Raw genomic sequence first — 16,015 nt, forward strand, 5'->3', positions numbered from 1 at the left:
CAATTTAAATAACTTTTGTTTAGTAACTTGAATCTATAGCACCTTCAGGATTGGAGATCTAAATCAATGTACACTGTATTCAGATTTTGACAGCTTTCACTTTCCTCCAGTGCCAACAGAGGAATAAGGAAGATGTACATTGCAAATGGAATGATGCTAGTACAGAACAGCTGTCACCCTTCACCCATCAAAAATGGCAAAGTACCAGAAGTGCTTCCAAAAACTATTTTCTAAATGAAAGTGCTAACTCAAGTAGACTGCTATACAGTTAGTTGGTGCTCTCAAAAACACCACTCACTTGTGTGGCATTACCATATTAAATCCTGTAACATTGTCAAGTAGCAAACTATAAATATGTATAGAACTTTAAACTGCACACTGCCTACATTTTTATACACTTTCCTGTTTCACCACTGAATTCTCCAAATGGTGTTTTGCATCAAATGCAACCACCCATCCCCAAAGACAAAAATCCCACAGAAAAGCTACTTTTACAAAGAAGGCACACCTGTGAACAACACTGTTAAATGAATTTAACTCACTTGCTGCAAAGAAGAATCCTGTGAAAAACCAGTTTCTTTAAAGTCGATTTCATCATCGCTGGATGAATGAATGTGGCAGGTAGTAACCTAGACAAAAAAGTTTACACAGCTATTTAATTAAACAAAAGTCTTTGTGTAGATTAGAATTATTATGCAAGGTCATTAATTTCATTTTTAGACCAGCAAACACTCTATTCCAACTGTAAATGCATATATTTCATCCACTAACATTATATTTGCATGTCACCAGTCATTACATTAGTGTTTGACACCTTTGGTGAATAATTCCATCTTTAACATCTAGCAAAACTAACTCTAGAGTTCCTTCAGTGGATGCTACTTAATAGGTCCAAACTGGCCAAACAGGACAGGAGCAAAACTGTATCTTACCATTTAGATACAATATGAAATTATTCCAGTTAATAAGGAAGTTCTTCCATGAAGGTGTGCTTATTAACAATTCTACCAATTAAGTGTAGCAGTCATCCACTGTGAATCAAAACACCTTTTACCCAATTGAAGAAGAACACTGTTTTTGAGGGTGGAAGCTGAATTTGCTTTCCACTGAAGCACTGGCCACTGCTGGAGTCAGCTGCTGTCTTGCCTCACCAGTGTCCAATATAGCAATTGCTATGTGCCCATAAATCTGGAGACGATTTAACAAGGGGGAAAAAAACAGATTTAAAAAAACCCAAAATTAAAAAAAAAACAAAAAAAACCCACATTTTTACAGTTACACATCAGGGTCTCGATCCTCAGAAGTGCTGAGTGACTACAGCTCCTAATTAATTCTCAGAACCGGGTAAACATGACTAAGATCAGGCTTAGTAATGCTTTCTACAAAAACTAAAACACTGCATAGCGCAGTTGTTTTCAACCTGTGGTCTGCGGACCCACAGAGCCAAAACTAGGCATTTTAGTATCCAAGGTGAGCAAGCACATTTGCACCCCCTGCCATTTTTCATTATTTTTCCACTTCCATGATTTTGCACCCTGGGCAGCTATCTCACTCTGGTTAAGGCCCTGCTAAGGGGTCCACAAAAGGTGACTTTGAAAATAAAGTTTCAGATCCAAGCAAAGGTGTTCCGTTTAGCTGATTAAAGGTATGTGAATACCCCCACCTACAGGTCAAACCCCAGAAGTGTTGTCATTACTGTAGAAGCCCACAGTTTAGTGCCCTCTCTCACACAGTGTGAAATGCCGTGCCGAGAACAAGCGATGTTTATAGCTAAATTTTGTTCAATCGGTTTTTAGTCTATGATTTTTACAGCAGGAGCCAACAGACCACAGGTTGAACTTCCAAAGGGGTCCAGCTCCATTCAAACTTTAAGGGTCAGCAAATGAAAAAAGGTTGAAAACCATTGGCATAGAGAAAAGAGACCAATTCTTTTATTTGCTATTTTGAAACAAATTATCCACTTTCTGAAACAAATATGACAGCCTAAAAAAATAATACCTTTAACGTTCAATTCACGCATAACAACAAATCAGTTTCACTCCCTAAAAACTACCCATAATCTGAGATCAAAGAAAGAATTCTAAAAGTGTAAAAACAAAACAGCAAGATTTTTCTATGCAATGTTTTTTAATTCATGGCCCCACAGGGAAATGGAATACTACTTGTTTTAAACAACTTAAGTAACCAAATGTATCCTTGGAACAATTCAACAGTAAACTGCAAATTACTTATAAATTATAGTGTGGATTGTGCATACGGTATATTTTTCACTTGAAAATTTGTTTTAGGCCTCAATTAGGCATTATAATATAGAACGGAGTAAATCATGTCATCTGATCTTGCTTTCTAGTCTACCAACACCATCTGTTCAGGATTAAACACAATCCCAATCACTTTTGTTTCAACTTCAAGTTTCTTAAATTTTAACTAGTAAATCTGTAAACAGGTAACTAAAACACAAATAAAATCAAACCAAAGTAAACACTTAAACCCTCAAGTCAAAATTCCAGATAACCTGAACGGGCTTGAAACCAAATTTAGGCATATCTGCAAGAAAAACACTTCAGGATTCTTATCAAGCTCTTCATTTAACACAGTCAGTAGGCTCAAGCAAGTACTAGATTAAAAGACCAGTATCTGAACTCTTGCTCTAGTAGTTACCAAAGACAACAGCGAAACAGTTTTTACAGTTTGAGAAAAAAATTAGAAGCTACTTAGTGTTGTTTACAAGTACCCATTGTGTAGTCACTATCAGTTCTAATGTCTCTCTTCTTGAGATTTTTCATGTCTCATGAATGGAGCAATTTACCATTAGGATACACAAATTAATCTTTAAATGCATACCTTTTCCCCACAGAAATCACTTTCCTTAACTATTTAAGATTTTCAAAATAAGAATTGTGTTAAAGGCCCCAAAGTAATAATGTAAGAAAGGCTTTTTATTTTTGATGGAAGAGATACCATAATCATGAAAAATTGGAGATCTTTACGATGATTAGTTATTTCAATGAACTTCCAACAGCAAACTTGCTTAAAAGTGCTATTTTAATTAGAGCATACGTCAGACCAGTTAGTGTACCTGGAGAAATCAGACCCCCATTTGTGAGAGACTTGCAGTTATCAGACTCAAGGGGATCTACTACAGAAGAGCTAGGAGTCTTGCAGTTAATTCAAGAAACTTAAACTGAGCATGAGACAGTTCAGCATTAAACTCTGTTGGCCCCACTTCGGCTGGAATTCTGTTAGATATACAGTTTTAAAAGGAATGGGGCATATCTATATCAAAGAAAGTTAATAATCCAATATTCTACCTGGCTTAAAAATTTAGACTGACCTAGAGAAAACTTGTAGGAAAACCTGCTGGAGACTCTGACCGCACAACACTAGTAATCTATATTTTGGATTAATGTTTCTCAGATTAGGTTATTATTTATCGTGGCAGGTTGTTTTACCCCAGGATCAAGAAAAAGCTTTTCTCAAACAAAGAAATGTAATGGTTCCACACATTTACCTAAACCACGCAACATTTCTAAATGTCAGGAGGCTATGAAGATTATAAATTGGACCAGAATCACACTGCAAACCTGTGGGCCATTTCCAATAAGGCTATAGATCAAAAAAATTCATAGGATGCATTGTTTTCTTGAATAAATATCCGATGCAGTTCTGACTAGTATCCACTACAGATATCAGAAAACCCCATGAATTCATTGTTTTCATGCCTGTGTTAGGCAACTCTAGGGTTCTCAATTATTTTTATTTCACACATGGCCTTCTGCTGTGACTCTTGCATTGTTGTACTCTCACATGAAAATTTTAATAAATTAAGAACAGATTTAACAATCTTTATTCATTTTTTGGTCCAAATTAGTGATGTATAATTGCCACTTAGTGAAACCATAAAGAAACCAGTGATCCTTGGAGAAATTTAAAAAAAGAATTATAATGAGGCCCAAGTAGGCAACCACCTCAGTTTATAAATAAATAAATAAATAAATAATCAATCAAGTTTGTCCTATTTTGAGTTGAGGGACCTGACTGTGTTACACTGACACTTTGACTTTAAATACAAACAAACAGAAAATGCTTTCTCTGTTTAAGACTATTTCTGCACCTCACAATTAGATGTGTTTAGACTTTAAAAGGCCAATGTAAACTCTGAATCACTCAGTGCAGAACAGAATAGTCATGACAGGACTTTAATCAAGGCAAAATTATATTTCTTCATTAAAAGTGAGGTAGGTATTTGTGTGCATCATTCAATGATGCAGGAAGCAGTTTCACTTTAACTGTATGTATGTAGACTTGCTTACATATTGTACATGAAAACTCCAGCTTCAGCAATTTTAGTCTCAATTCTTCAAGCAGTTTTGGATTTACAAAGACCCCAAAGTGACCTCTTCCTGTTGGGTGGTACTTTAAGAGTGAGGTGCAATACAATATGAGCCCAATTCCAAACACCCTTGCAAAACCATATTAAATTGCCAATAAGGCAGCCATATTTGCAAAGGAAACCAGGGAGGTGCCGATGCCACAGTGCAGCTACTGGAGAGGTTTGATGACATTCTGTCTGAGAAGCATGATGGCTGAAAAAGCTGCAGTGCAACCGTATCCCTGACACATGGGAAGGGAAAAGGATGCCCTTATAACAGCAGTAACTTTTCAAACTTCATCTTACAAAACCTACTAGAGCCATGGTGTTCCTTTTGTTAGTTTCTCCTAAGGAGTTTGTACAGAAGGTCTCCCATCGCTCCCGGACATCATCTGGAAGCTCTAGAGTAAAACGGAGGAAAAAAGTTTTAGTACCAGTATAACTCAAAGCAGTTAGTTTTCACTCTCTTCTCAGCTCCCAAAGTTAAACTTGCAAAAATCACTGCAGAACATGTTATGCTATACATACAATTGCAAATTTTCTCAGGCACTGTTTATTCTAACAAGGTGTGGTTTTCAGGCAGACATTTCCAGTCTATTAGATGACAATCTGAATGGCTCACTGGTGCAGTAAGCCTGTAACTGTACATGAATATAAGGAATGTGGAAGTAACCTCGAGCACGTGAGGACTTGGGAAAGATTAACACTGCAAGAAGGAACACATGGGATATCTGAGACTGAGAAGGCCTATGCTGGAGAGATTAATTATTCTAGAAGTACCTGTGTAAATAAGCCATTCTCCAGAAGAAGATACTTGACTCAGTGTAGTTTTCATTAGGGCAGGCCACCAGTGTTCCCTCTATTTTTTCCCCACACACGTGAAGAATTAATTTTGTTATGTGTACCAACATGGAGATGTGACAGATCACCTTTGTATTGGTGCACATCACAAAATCCATGCGGTGGGGGTGGCCCCAAGGGGTTTGGAGTATGGGAGGGGACTCAGGGCTGGGACAGAGGGTTGACGTACAGGGGTGTGAGGGTTCCAGCTGGGGGTGTGGGTTCTGGGGTGGGATTGGAGATGAAGGGCTCAGGGCTGGGGCAGGGTTGGGGTTGGGATGAGGGTGGGGTGCGAGCTCCGAGGTGGAGCTGGGGATGAGGACTTTGGGGTGCAGGCTGCCCCGGGGCTATGGCAGGGAGTGAGGATTCCCCCCAGCTCTCTATACAGCAGCATCTGGGCTAGGGAGAGGCACCTCTCCCCACCGCAGCAGCTCCGGGACTGGGGCCATGGGATAGGTCCCTCTCCCCCACCCACGGCAGGTCGAGGGGTGGGCTGGGGCTGGGAAATGGGCACCTATCCTCTGGCCATGGCAGATTGGGGGGGAGGGGCAGGCTAGGTGGGGTCCAGGAGAGGGGCACCTGTCCCCCGGCCATGGCAGGTCGAGGCGCCAGGCTACGTGGGGTCCGGGAACCTCTCTCCCGGCCGTGGCAGGTCCAGGCCAGAGCTGGGTTCAGGTTGGGGAAGGAGCACCTGTCCCCCGGCTGCAGCAGGTTCACCAGGGCTAGGTTTCCTAAGCCCCTGCGCAGTGCTGCTCAGAGGGAATTTAGCAGGCAACTCCCGCTCCCCTTTATTTGAAGCAGCCATGGCACTGCTTCCCTAAGTTTGGGGAGAGCAAGTCATATAATTTAATAGGTTACTTGGACTTACACAAACAGTAAGAAGTCTGCTTCTTTCCCTAGGACAAAACATTTGGCAAGAAAGCCCCTATTAAAAGCTGCCTTTTACATTCCTAGCATGATTTAATTCTACAAATCCAACTAACAGAATGGTGAAACAAACTTGTTGAAGTTTAATGGTACCTTTAATAAGCTGTTGTACTAGTGCGCTGTTTGGCCCCTTATCAGTACTGTGCACAATACAGTTAGCTATCCTTGTTAAATGACCCATATAACCATGCCGCCTTCCTCCTTCAGCCCTGAAAAAGAGAAGTTCAAATGTTCATCTTCCCAGATAGCTGGCTGTTGAAGTATTTTGTAGTTATGGAACGTTAAGCCTATAAATCCAAGGAAGCAACACAAAAAGTTAGACCAGACAAGCGAGGAAGCAAAGTACTTTAAATACTTGTAAGGAGAATGAGTAATGTATACTTCAAACCAAAACGGTTTTTGGGCTGCTAAAACACATTTTTTGGGCTCCCTCTCTGAACTGTTTTTAAAATACATAAAGCTATCCATAAAGAAAGAGAAGCATGTTTAGTCATCCAGTTATTCTCCTGCTTCTACATAGTTTTGAGGGAAGTTAGTATGGTCAGAATAAGAGCAAAAAATCCATTTAATATTAGATTCAATTTGCTAACAGGTTTGGAGAACCTACCTCACATAAGACATTCAGACACCTTTCCTGAAAACTAATACTTTTCACTTAATACTTCAAAATATTCCAAAAAGGGAGTTTTGAGCCTCTAACAGTGCTAAAATAATTCATTAATTCAGGCTACAATAAAATATTCCCAGATTTTGTAAAGTCTGTCTCAGGGCTAGCCTAACACAAGAGCTAAAAAACTTCTACGTACCAGATTAGTTGGGACTGTAGTTTGAGAATGGCATTCAGGACATTACTAGAAATTCCTAGATCTTTGTCCAAAATGTTCCACTGCCAAAGCTAACGTGCCTGACAATGAACTGGATATAGCAGCTCCCAGAATGACACCTTGCAGGGCTGAAGGACAACAGTTAAGACTAGCCGGAGCTGGCCTAGCCTTGAGAAACTGAAAGTTAGAGAAATATCTAGATCTGAGCTTCACTGCCAAACACCAGCAGCTGGTTGCAGGACAGGGATATCTGTCCTCAGCCTGGACATACTGGCTGCATTTGAGGAAAAGCAAGATTACGTTAAGGAACCACTTGCCCGGTTGGACAGGCAGGCATCCAGCCTGCTGTTCAAATGAGCTTCTCAGTTATAAAAGCAACTAGATGGGCAGCTCAAGATAAAGAAAACTTAGAAGCCACATCTTGCACAAAAAGCTTGTCTACACAGGAGCACTAAGGAAAATTAATTCAAATTAACTAAAGGTGTTAAAGTGGGCTTCCCTACGCTGGTTGTGTCCCAACCCCAGGGCTGTGTGTACACCAGGAATCCATTTCCCCTCCTGGGGTTAACCTGTTGCCCTCACCCCAGGCCAGGACCCCCCTGCTGGCAGGCTACAATTCCAGGTCTTAAGCTTGTCCCTGCCCTGACCGTGTCTGCCCATGCTCAGCTGGGGACTCAGCTCCCATCAGGTTCAGCTGTGACTCTGTTTCCCCAGGGAGAGCAGGCTGCGAGCTGGCTCCCTTGGCCACAGCCTCAGGGAAGTTCTGCGGAGCCCGTGTGACTGACATGTCCCATGTGGAGATTGTGGGGGATGTTCCTCGGCCCCACTCAAATACAGGGGTCTACTTCCAGACAGACAGGTGTCCTGAGTGTAACGGCCTTTCCTTAGTGTTACAGGCACGCGGGGAACCCTGCTCCCTGCCGGCCCAGCTCTTTGCCTTTTCACTGACACCTCCAGCCTGAGCCTCTGGCTCCTGCGGTTCAAACCCTTGGCTGGGGCAGGATCAGGGACTGGATTGTGTCTGAAGGTGATACAGAAAGTCTGAGAAGGAGCTCAGAGCCGATGTCCAGGAGAACCATCACTACCAGCCCCCCCGAGTCCTGTGATCGCACTGGGATCGGAGCCGTCGGGAGGGCTTCTCCCAGTAGGCAGGTGGCTTCCATTTAGGTCACAGCCTGGGTCTCTTGCACATCCCAAAACTCTTTTAGATAAACCTCAGGTGTCAGCTCAAACAGAAGCAGTGGAGCCTTTTTTAACAGTTTCCAGCCCCCAGTATTAACACCGTCCATCTGGCTGTTCGGCTCTATGGCTTTGAGGGACCGAGTATGGGGGTGAGACAGCAGAGCCGGTCTGTAGAGTCAGCCAGGTTCAAATCACAACCCTTCTCAAAGGCAGTGAGGTTGGTGTCTACAGCCCCTCCTCCTCCTTAAACGGATAATTTGGTATCCAGCTCCCTGCGGAATCCAGCATCCCTGGGCAATTTACCCACATACCCCTTGATGGGTTCTCTCGCCCCTCCACATCTCCAGATCAAGCTTTTGCTGCATTTCTTCACGTTTTTGCTGCTTCTCACAGCCAGCTGGTTCTCTGTCACAGTCTGCTAGCGCCTTTGCTTTCCACGCTAACTCCTACCGCTTCAAATCCATTGGAGGGGAACCAGGTTGTGAGGAAACCCTGCTGCTGCTTCTGTCACTCTCGGACCCTCATCAAACCCCATCTGGGTCTGGAACCTGCTGCTGAGTCCTGTCACCCTTCTCCAGCCTGCAATCAGCTGCGTCCTGTTGAACTTCCCAACGCTTCGCCCTTTCTCCATGCACAGGTTTGTGATGTGGATCGTAGGGTGGTGGTTATACACCATTTTCTTGCTGTTTCCTTTGACGGACTGTGCTTTGCTACTGGCACATTCAGTATCCCACCCCTGGCACTAACTGAAAGCAAACTGCCTGTGTCGCTTAGCAGTGCGAGCAAAATCAATCTCCTTCCCCCACTGGGTAGCCCGGGGAAACTGAGGCACACATAGGGTTCATACAAATATTACAAAAATGCCCATTTTATCAAGGGTGTAGCTGGGGGAGGAGGGAGGAGTCAGAGCCATGGCGAGGACCAGGAGGAATTTCAGAACCGGCGGGTGGGAGGTGGTGGTGGTCAGAGCCATGATTGGCAGGCACCCAGCTGTCCTACACTGTGATTGGCTGCCATGGAGCTGCCCACATGTTCATTGGCTTATGCAAAGCCTGACCATACTGAGATTGGCTGGCACAGAGCCCGCTTGTGCTCTGATTGGATGGGCAGGTCCTGGCGGCTACGCTGGGTGAGCAGCAGGCATTGGTGCTGGGTATGGACTTTCGGAGGCAGGGGGCGAGTGAGGAGGTGGCCCAGGGGGAGGCCCCCCCACTACCTCTACCCTGGGGGAGGGGCCTGCCCTCCTGCTGCTACCCCTAACCCAGGGCAGGGGGCCTGTGTGACAAAGTAGAAGCTTTCTGTAGTATCTTTCTGAGTCCCATGTGTGCCTCAGTTTCCCTCTGCGTCCTGTACTGCTCTGTGCAGCGTGTGAAGGGGAGGGACGGGTTGTGACTCATGTAACAGCCTGGCTGGAGACCAGCATCATTAACCAAGGGAATAATCTCTACACATGTGCAAGGAGGGTCTGGAGAGACCATGGAAACCCCAGTGGCTGGGATGGACGTTCACACCGAGCGAGTGAGGTTCCCCCCTCACGGCTCTGCAGCAGAGAGGCCCCCAGCTGAAGAACAGCGTCCATGAGGGGTCAGGATACGAGGTAAGAGCCGGCTTTTGGGGGGGTCTCAGCAGCTGTCACCTTGGCATAAGAACAACGGGACAGAGCCTGAGCCAGCCATGGGGCCCATAACGTCTTGGCTGGCTCATTGCCCAGGCTTGGCCAGGCTGGGCTGTGGCTTAACCTTTGATTCCCTGTGCTAACCTGAGGAGTCTGTAGCCAGGGGACTAATGAACCGCTCCTGTGTTTTGCAAAGGCTGCCGGGGTCTCTGCCAACACCCACCGCAGGGGCCCGGTCCAAGCCTCCTGCGGGCGTCTGGTTCAGCTGCATTCGCTGCAGGGAGCCACGGAGAGAGATGGGAGGGCTGGTGTCAAAGGCCCAGTGGTGGAGGTCACGGGCTGCCCCTGTGAGCTGTGTGCAGCCTCAGGCCCCGGCCCACTCCAGGGGTCGCTCCCAGGGCCCTGGTGACAGGCTGGGGTACCGCACATCCCCTGTGGATCTATGAGAGCCTGCCCGGCCCCTGAACTGCTGCCCCCCGACCTGGAGAAAGGGTCTGCCCCCCAAACTGCTACCCCCTGACCAGGTGGAGGGGCCAGCCCTCCATGTACCCCCGACCCAGGGGATTGCACCTCAGCCCAATCTGTGCCCCATCACCCAGGGGACTCCGAGGGACTTTCCCCTGCTCTCTGCCCAGCCTGAGGGTGGGAGGGTTCGGCCCTGTGGGTCGGGCGAGTCCTGGTCACCGGCAGCGTGTCAGGCAGGCCCCGCCGTAGCATCCCCTCCAGCAGCCGCAGCTTGGAGGGACAGCTCAGTATCAGCATCGCTGGCCGGGATGGGCCTTCACAGCTTCCAGCAGGACAATGCGAGGGACACCTGTGGGGCAGGAGACCCATCAGTTCCCTCTGACTGTCTCCTCCCAACCCCAGAGACCAGCTGCCAGCTCCCAGCCCTGCCAAAATAGCAAACACTGTGTAGACCCCACAACAGCTCACCAGTCTGTGCGCAGCCCCCTGTGTGTTCACCAGAGACCTTATACTACCTAACCGGTCTGTGCGCAGCGCCTGTGCTTACCAGAGACCCTACAATAACTTACCAGTGTGTGCGCAGCCCCTGTGCTCCCAGAGACCTTACAATAACTCACCAGTCTGTGCACGGTGCCCGTGCTCACCAGAGACACTAGCATAGCTCACCAGTCTGTGCATGGCCCCCGTGCTCCCCAGAGACACTACCATAAGTCACCAGTCTGTGCGCAGCCCCTGTGCTCACCAGTCACCCTACAATAACTCACTAGTCTGTGCCCAGCGCCTGTGCTCACAAGACACCCTACAATAACTCACCAGTCTGGGTGCAGCCCCTGTGCTCACAAGAGACCCTACAATAGCTCACTAGTCTGTGCCCAGCGCCTGTGCTCACAAGACACCCTACAATAACTCACCAGTCTGGGTGCAGCCCCTGTGCTCACCAGATACTCCACAATAAGAAGGCTGCTCTAAGGCCATGTGATGCCAGAGCTGCCCGCACAGGGCTACGGTCCCACTCACCTGGGGTGACTCCGTGCCAGGGGAAGGAGCAGTTCCTGGGTGTCTGTGGAGCTGCCAGGTCCCTGGCTCTCTCTCCTTCCGGGGCTGCTCCAGCCTCTTATCCCCGAGCGAATGAACCATTAACAGAGTCTGCCAGTCCTGGAACCCAGAGGCGGTGACATCCCTGCAGCCGCACGGCACAGTTGATTGGGATTTTGCTCTGGGAAGAGATGGAGGGAGCTCTGGGGAAAGGAAGCCAGAGCGACAAGGCAAGTTCCCATGGTTTACGGATTTTAGGGAAGCTGAGAAAAGTCCCCACCTCGTGAACAAAGGACTGAGAGAGGGAAGATACGGGATTGTGACAGAATGTACCCTTGTGTTCACACCGTACCTACTGTTGTAATAATCTTTGTACAACCTTGCAAGGTATTATTTGTAAATGTATAATTTGCCAGTCAGTATTGCCCTGATAAAATATGTGTGTGACAACAATGTATGTAAAGTGATAAGATTCCCCTTTATGGTGTTAACACGTGCTCTAACCTGAGGCTGGCAAACAGGCCTGTCTCAAGAAAGGAAGGGGTGCTCTGCTTAATTTACATTTAAGCAACAGAGTCATCAAGCAGGAAGGGAAACAAAAGAATCTCCAACAGGGGAGGAAAAAGCACAAGGGAGCATCCTTCAGTACAGACTCTCTCTCCTGAATCTCAGCTGCAAATGTTTTCCAAGTGTTTCTGCCCTCTGTGGAGAAAGAAATGGTTCAGGACTATTCAGAAAAGCTGGACGAGCACTGTGACGATGCAGTTCTGGCAGGACCCAACTGACAGTGCCAATTCAGGACAAATCACTTAAAACAGGGCAGTTACAGCCCAAGGCTGGGGTGTTTCCTCCTCTAAGGCAAACCAAACCAGCCAGACAAAGAGGACTTTGGTCTTACCCCACTGGCTAACCACAAGTCACACAAGCAATTCCCTTAGACACTCCAGTTTCCCAGTATCACCACCAGTGCCACTCGTCCTGGGGATGAATGGTTATGAAAACCAACACTCCAATAAAGGAAAAAGGTTCTCTCGATCCCAAAGAATCAAGCCCCAGACCCAGGTCAATATACAAATCAGATCTTACCCACAAATCACACTCTTGCCAGTCCTTTAGAATCTAAAATCTAAAGGTTTATTCATAAAAGGAAAAAGATAGAGACGAGAGCTAGAATTGATGAAATGGAATCAATTACATACAGTAATGGCAAAGTTCATAATTCAGCCTTGTAGCAGTGATGGAGTAAACTGCAGGTTCAAATCAAGTCTCTGGATACATCCCCTGCTGGGATGGGTCATTCAGTCCTTTGTTCAGAGCTTCAGTTTGTAGTAAAGTCCCTCCAGAGGTAAGAAGCAGGATTGAAGACCAGATGGAGATGAGGCATCAGTTTTTTCCAGGTGTAAGAACACGTCTTTGTTCTTACAGTGGAAAATTACAGCAAAATGGAGTCTGGAGTCACCTGGGCAAGTTCCTGCATACTTTGCTGAGTTACAGGGCGTATCTGCCTTCTCTCAGTGGGTCAATTGTGTAGCTGATGGTCCTTAATGGGCCATCAAGCAGGCTAGGCAGAGCTAACACCAACCTGTCTGGGACATCACCCAGAAGCACAGCATAAGTTTGAAGTACAGACAGTATAGAGCCAATATTTGTAACTTCAACTAAAAAGTGATACATTCATACAGACAGCATAATCATAACCAGCAACCCATAACCTGGTCTTAGACACCTTATGTGACCCCCTTTACATAAGATTTGGTGCCTCTACAGGACTTTGGAACCATGTTCTATATGGTCCCAGATTATATCAATAACGTCACAAGCACAAGTCCATGGGGGCGGATGCACTGCAGCTGAGGTTGCTAAAGGAGTTGGGAGATGTGATTGCAGAGCCACTGGCCATTATCTTTGAAAACTCATGGTGATCGGGGGAGGTCCCGGATGACTGGAAAAAGGCTAATGTAGTGCCCATCTTTCAAAAAGGGAAGAAGGAGGATTCAGGGAATTACAGGCCATCAGCCTTACCTCAGTCCCTGGAAAAATCATGGAGCAGGTCCTTAAGGAATCAATTTTGAAGCACTTTGAGGAGAAGAAAGTGATCAAGAACAGTCAGCATGGATTCACCAAGGGCAAATCATGCCTGACTAACCTAATTGCCTTCTATGACGAGATAACCAGCTCTGCGGATGAGGGGAAAGCAGTGGACAGTCTCCCACAGTATTCTTGCCTTCAAGTTAAAGAAGTATAGGCTGGATGAATGGACTATAAGGTGGATAGAAATCTGATTAGATCATCACGCTCAATGGGTAGTGATCAATGGCTCCATATCTAGTTGATAGCCGGTATGAAGCGGAGTGCCCCAAGGGTTGTTCCTGGGGCTAGTTTGGTTCAATATCTTCATTAATGATCTGGAGGATGGCGTGGATTGTACTCTCAGCAAGTTTGCAGATGACACTAAAATGGGAGGAGTGGTAAATATGCTAGAGGGTAGGGATAGGATACAGAAGGACCTAGACAAATTAGAGGATTGGACCAAAAGAAATCTGATGAGGTTCAACAGGGACAAGTGCAGAGTCCTGCACTTAGGATGGAAGAATCCCATGCACTGCTACTGACTAGGGACCGAGTGGCGAGGCAGCAGTTCTGCAGAAAAGGACCGAGGGGTTACAGTGGATGGGAAGCTGGATATGAGTCGACAATGTGCCCTTGTTTCCAAGAAGGCTAACGGCATTTTGGGCTGTATAAGTAGGAGCATGGCCAGTATATTGAGGGACGTGATCGTTGCTGTAGGAAGCAGGTGAGGCAGATTTGATAAACATAGTGTGAAGGGGCTATTCAAGTAATTGGAGCACTTAACTAACAATGGACTTTGAGAGACGCCAATCCCCATCTGACCTTTCCTGGGAATGTTCAAACTAACATGTAAACAATGGCGTCGGCCTGCAAAAAGCTGAATCGTTCATAGACAGGTGACTTGCCCAGGTGGCTAGAGACCCCATTGTGTGGCCGTGATGTGGCACAAGAGAAAGACTATATAAGGCCCTGGAAGCCCCTCCATTTTGTCCTCAGCTGGCTGAAGAGGTAGCCTCTCCATCCCAAAGAGATGCTTGAAAGAAACTGGAAAAAACAACAGTACCTATGGGGGTGTGAGTGATTGTTGGACCCAGACTAGGAAGGAGTCTAGTCTGTCAAAGAAGCTTATTGGAACATCTCTGAGGGTGAGATTTACCTGCATTTAGTTTCCTACTGCATTAGGCTTAAATCTGTGTGTTTTGTTTTATTTTGCTTGGTAACTTACTTTGTTCTGTCTGTTATTGCTTGGAACCACTTAAATCCCACTTTTTATATGTAATAAAATCACTTTTTACTTATTAAGTAATCCAGAGCAAGTAATTAATTCCTCCCATTCCTAGATTAATAACAGACGTGCCACGAGACACTGACCAGGCTCAGGGGCAACCTCTGCCTCTTGTGTTTCTGATGCTGCTTCCGCAGCGGGCAGCCCCTCCAGGGGGCGGGGGGGGCATCAGAAAGCCTTTCCGAGTAGGGACCCAGGATGTGCTGCAGCTGCTCCAGTAGCAAAGCTGCCTTTGAGACCACAGTGAGCCCGAGAATCACTTTGGCTGCCTCATCCAGTGCTTGCTGGCTCCCCGCTGGCCCTGTGCTGCATTCAGGGGTGAGAAGGTGACTGTGCAGACTGGCGCGGCTATTGTGAAGTGCTGGGGTTGCAGCACAGCACCCAGCACCTGGTCAAACTCCTCGTAAAAAGGGGCAAGTTCCCAGAGGGGCGGTTCCCATCCCTGGCGTTCTGGCATCTGCTCCCTGCGCTGATCACCGGTCTCCACTTGGCCCAGACAGTAAACAAAGTGCTGCCTCCAGGGATGTTCAGGATTTTCAAGATTGATTGAGTTAGCTCTGAGACCCACCTCGCCTCAAGTGACACGTCTCCCTTCAACAGTTGTGCAACCCAATCTTCTACATAGCTTGTAAACTGTTTCCCGTACAAACATCTTGCAGTAACCATGATGGTCAGCTGGCTTGACAGCTAGTTCTTAGCTCTAGGCGGACCACTGTGACACACTGTACCCCCATGTTCACCCCTTTTACAAGACTATGATACATTTTATGCTATCTGTATGCACGTATCGTTTTTGTATTGGAAGTTATGAGTATTGGCTCTATACCTGGATTTCAACTGTTTGCTCCTGGGGTAACACCCACAAGCTATTTAGCCGGCACATCTTGGAGGGACTATTCAAATTAAGTGGCTCATCAAGAAACACTTAATTGACAATGGGAGACCATCTACACTGAATGGGCTGCCCTTAGAGATGAAAGTAAGCCGGTCTGGTCCGGTATGGCATACCTGCAAGAGCCAGACCGCCGTGCCGGACCGCACCAGCTTCCGTGGCGGGGATTTAAAGGACTCTGGGCTCCCCACCAGAGAGCCTTTAAATCCCGCCTGCAGCTCCGGCAGCCGAGCTGGGGCCGGGATTTAAAGGGCTCGGAGCTCCCGTGGCTGCAGGGAGCCCAGAGCCCTTTAAATCCCCCCCGCAGCTTTGGCAGCCGGGCTGGGGCCGGGATTTAAAGGGCTCGGGGCTCCACGGTGGCCGGAGCCCTCGGTGCTCCCAGCTACCTCTGCAGCTGGGAGCCCCGGGTTGATTTAAAGGCCCTGGGGCTCCCAGCCACAGCCGGTGCCCCAGGGCCTTTAAATCTTGAGAGGCCCCGCCTCTTCCTGATGAGGCCACGCTCCCCTCA

General features: G+C 46.9%; 1 protein-coding gene across 1 annotated transcript in view; it reads right to left on the reverse strand.

Moving 5' to 3' along the window:
- Positions 1-11,305, reverse strand: part of LOC123370220 (glycine N-acyltransferase-like protein 3) — a 327,798-nt gene extending 316,493 nt beyond the window's left edge. Inside the window, exons 1-2 of the mRNA XM_045016563.1 lie at positions 11,243-11,305; positions 10,445-10,574 (exon numbers count right to left, since the gene is read on the reverse strand). The gene's annotated coding sequence lies outside the window, so the exon portion shown is untranslated. The remainder of the gene's footprint in view (positions 1-10,444; positions 10,575-11,242) is intronic.
- Between the last annotated feature and the right edge of the window lie 4,710 nt (positions 11,306-16,015).

This window comes from Mauremys mutica, chromosome 4, assembly GCF_020497125.1.
Source record: "Mauremys mutica isolate MM-2020 ecotype Southern chromosome 4, ASM2049712v1, whole genome shotgun sequence".
NCBI classification, from domain to species: Eukaryota; Metazoa; Chordata; order Testudines; family Geoemydidae; genus Mauremys; species Mauremys mutica.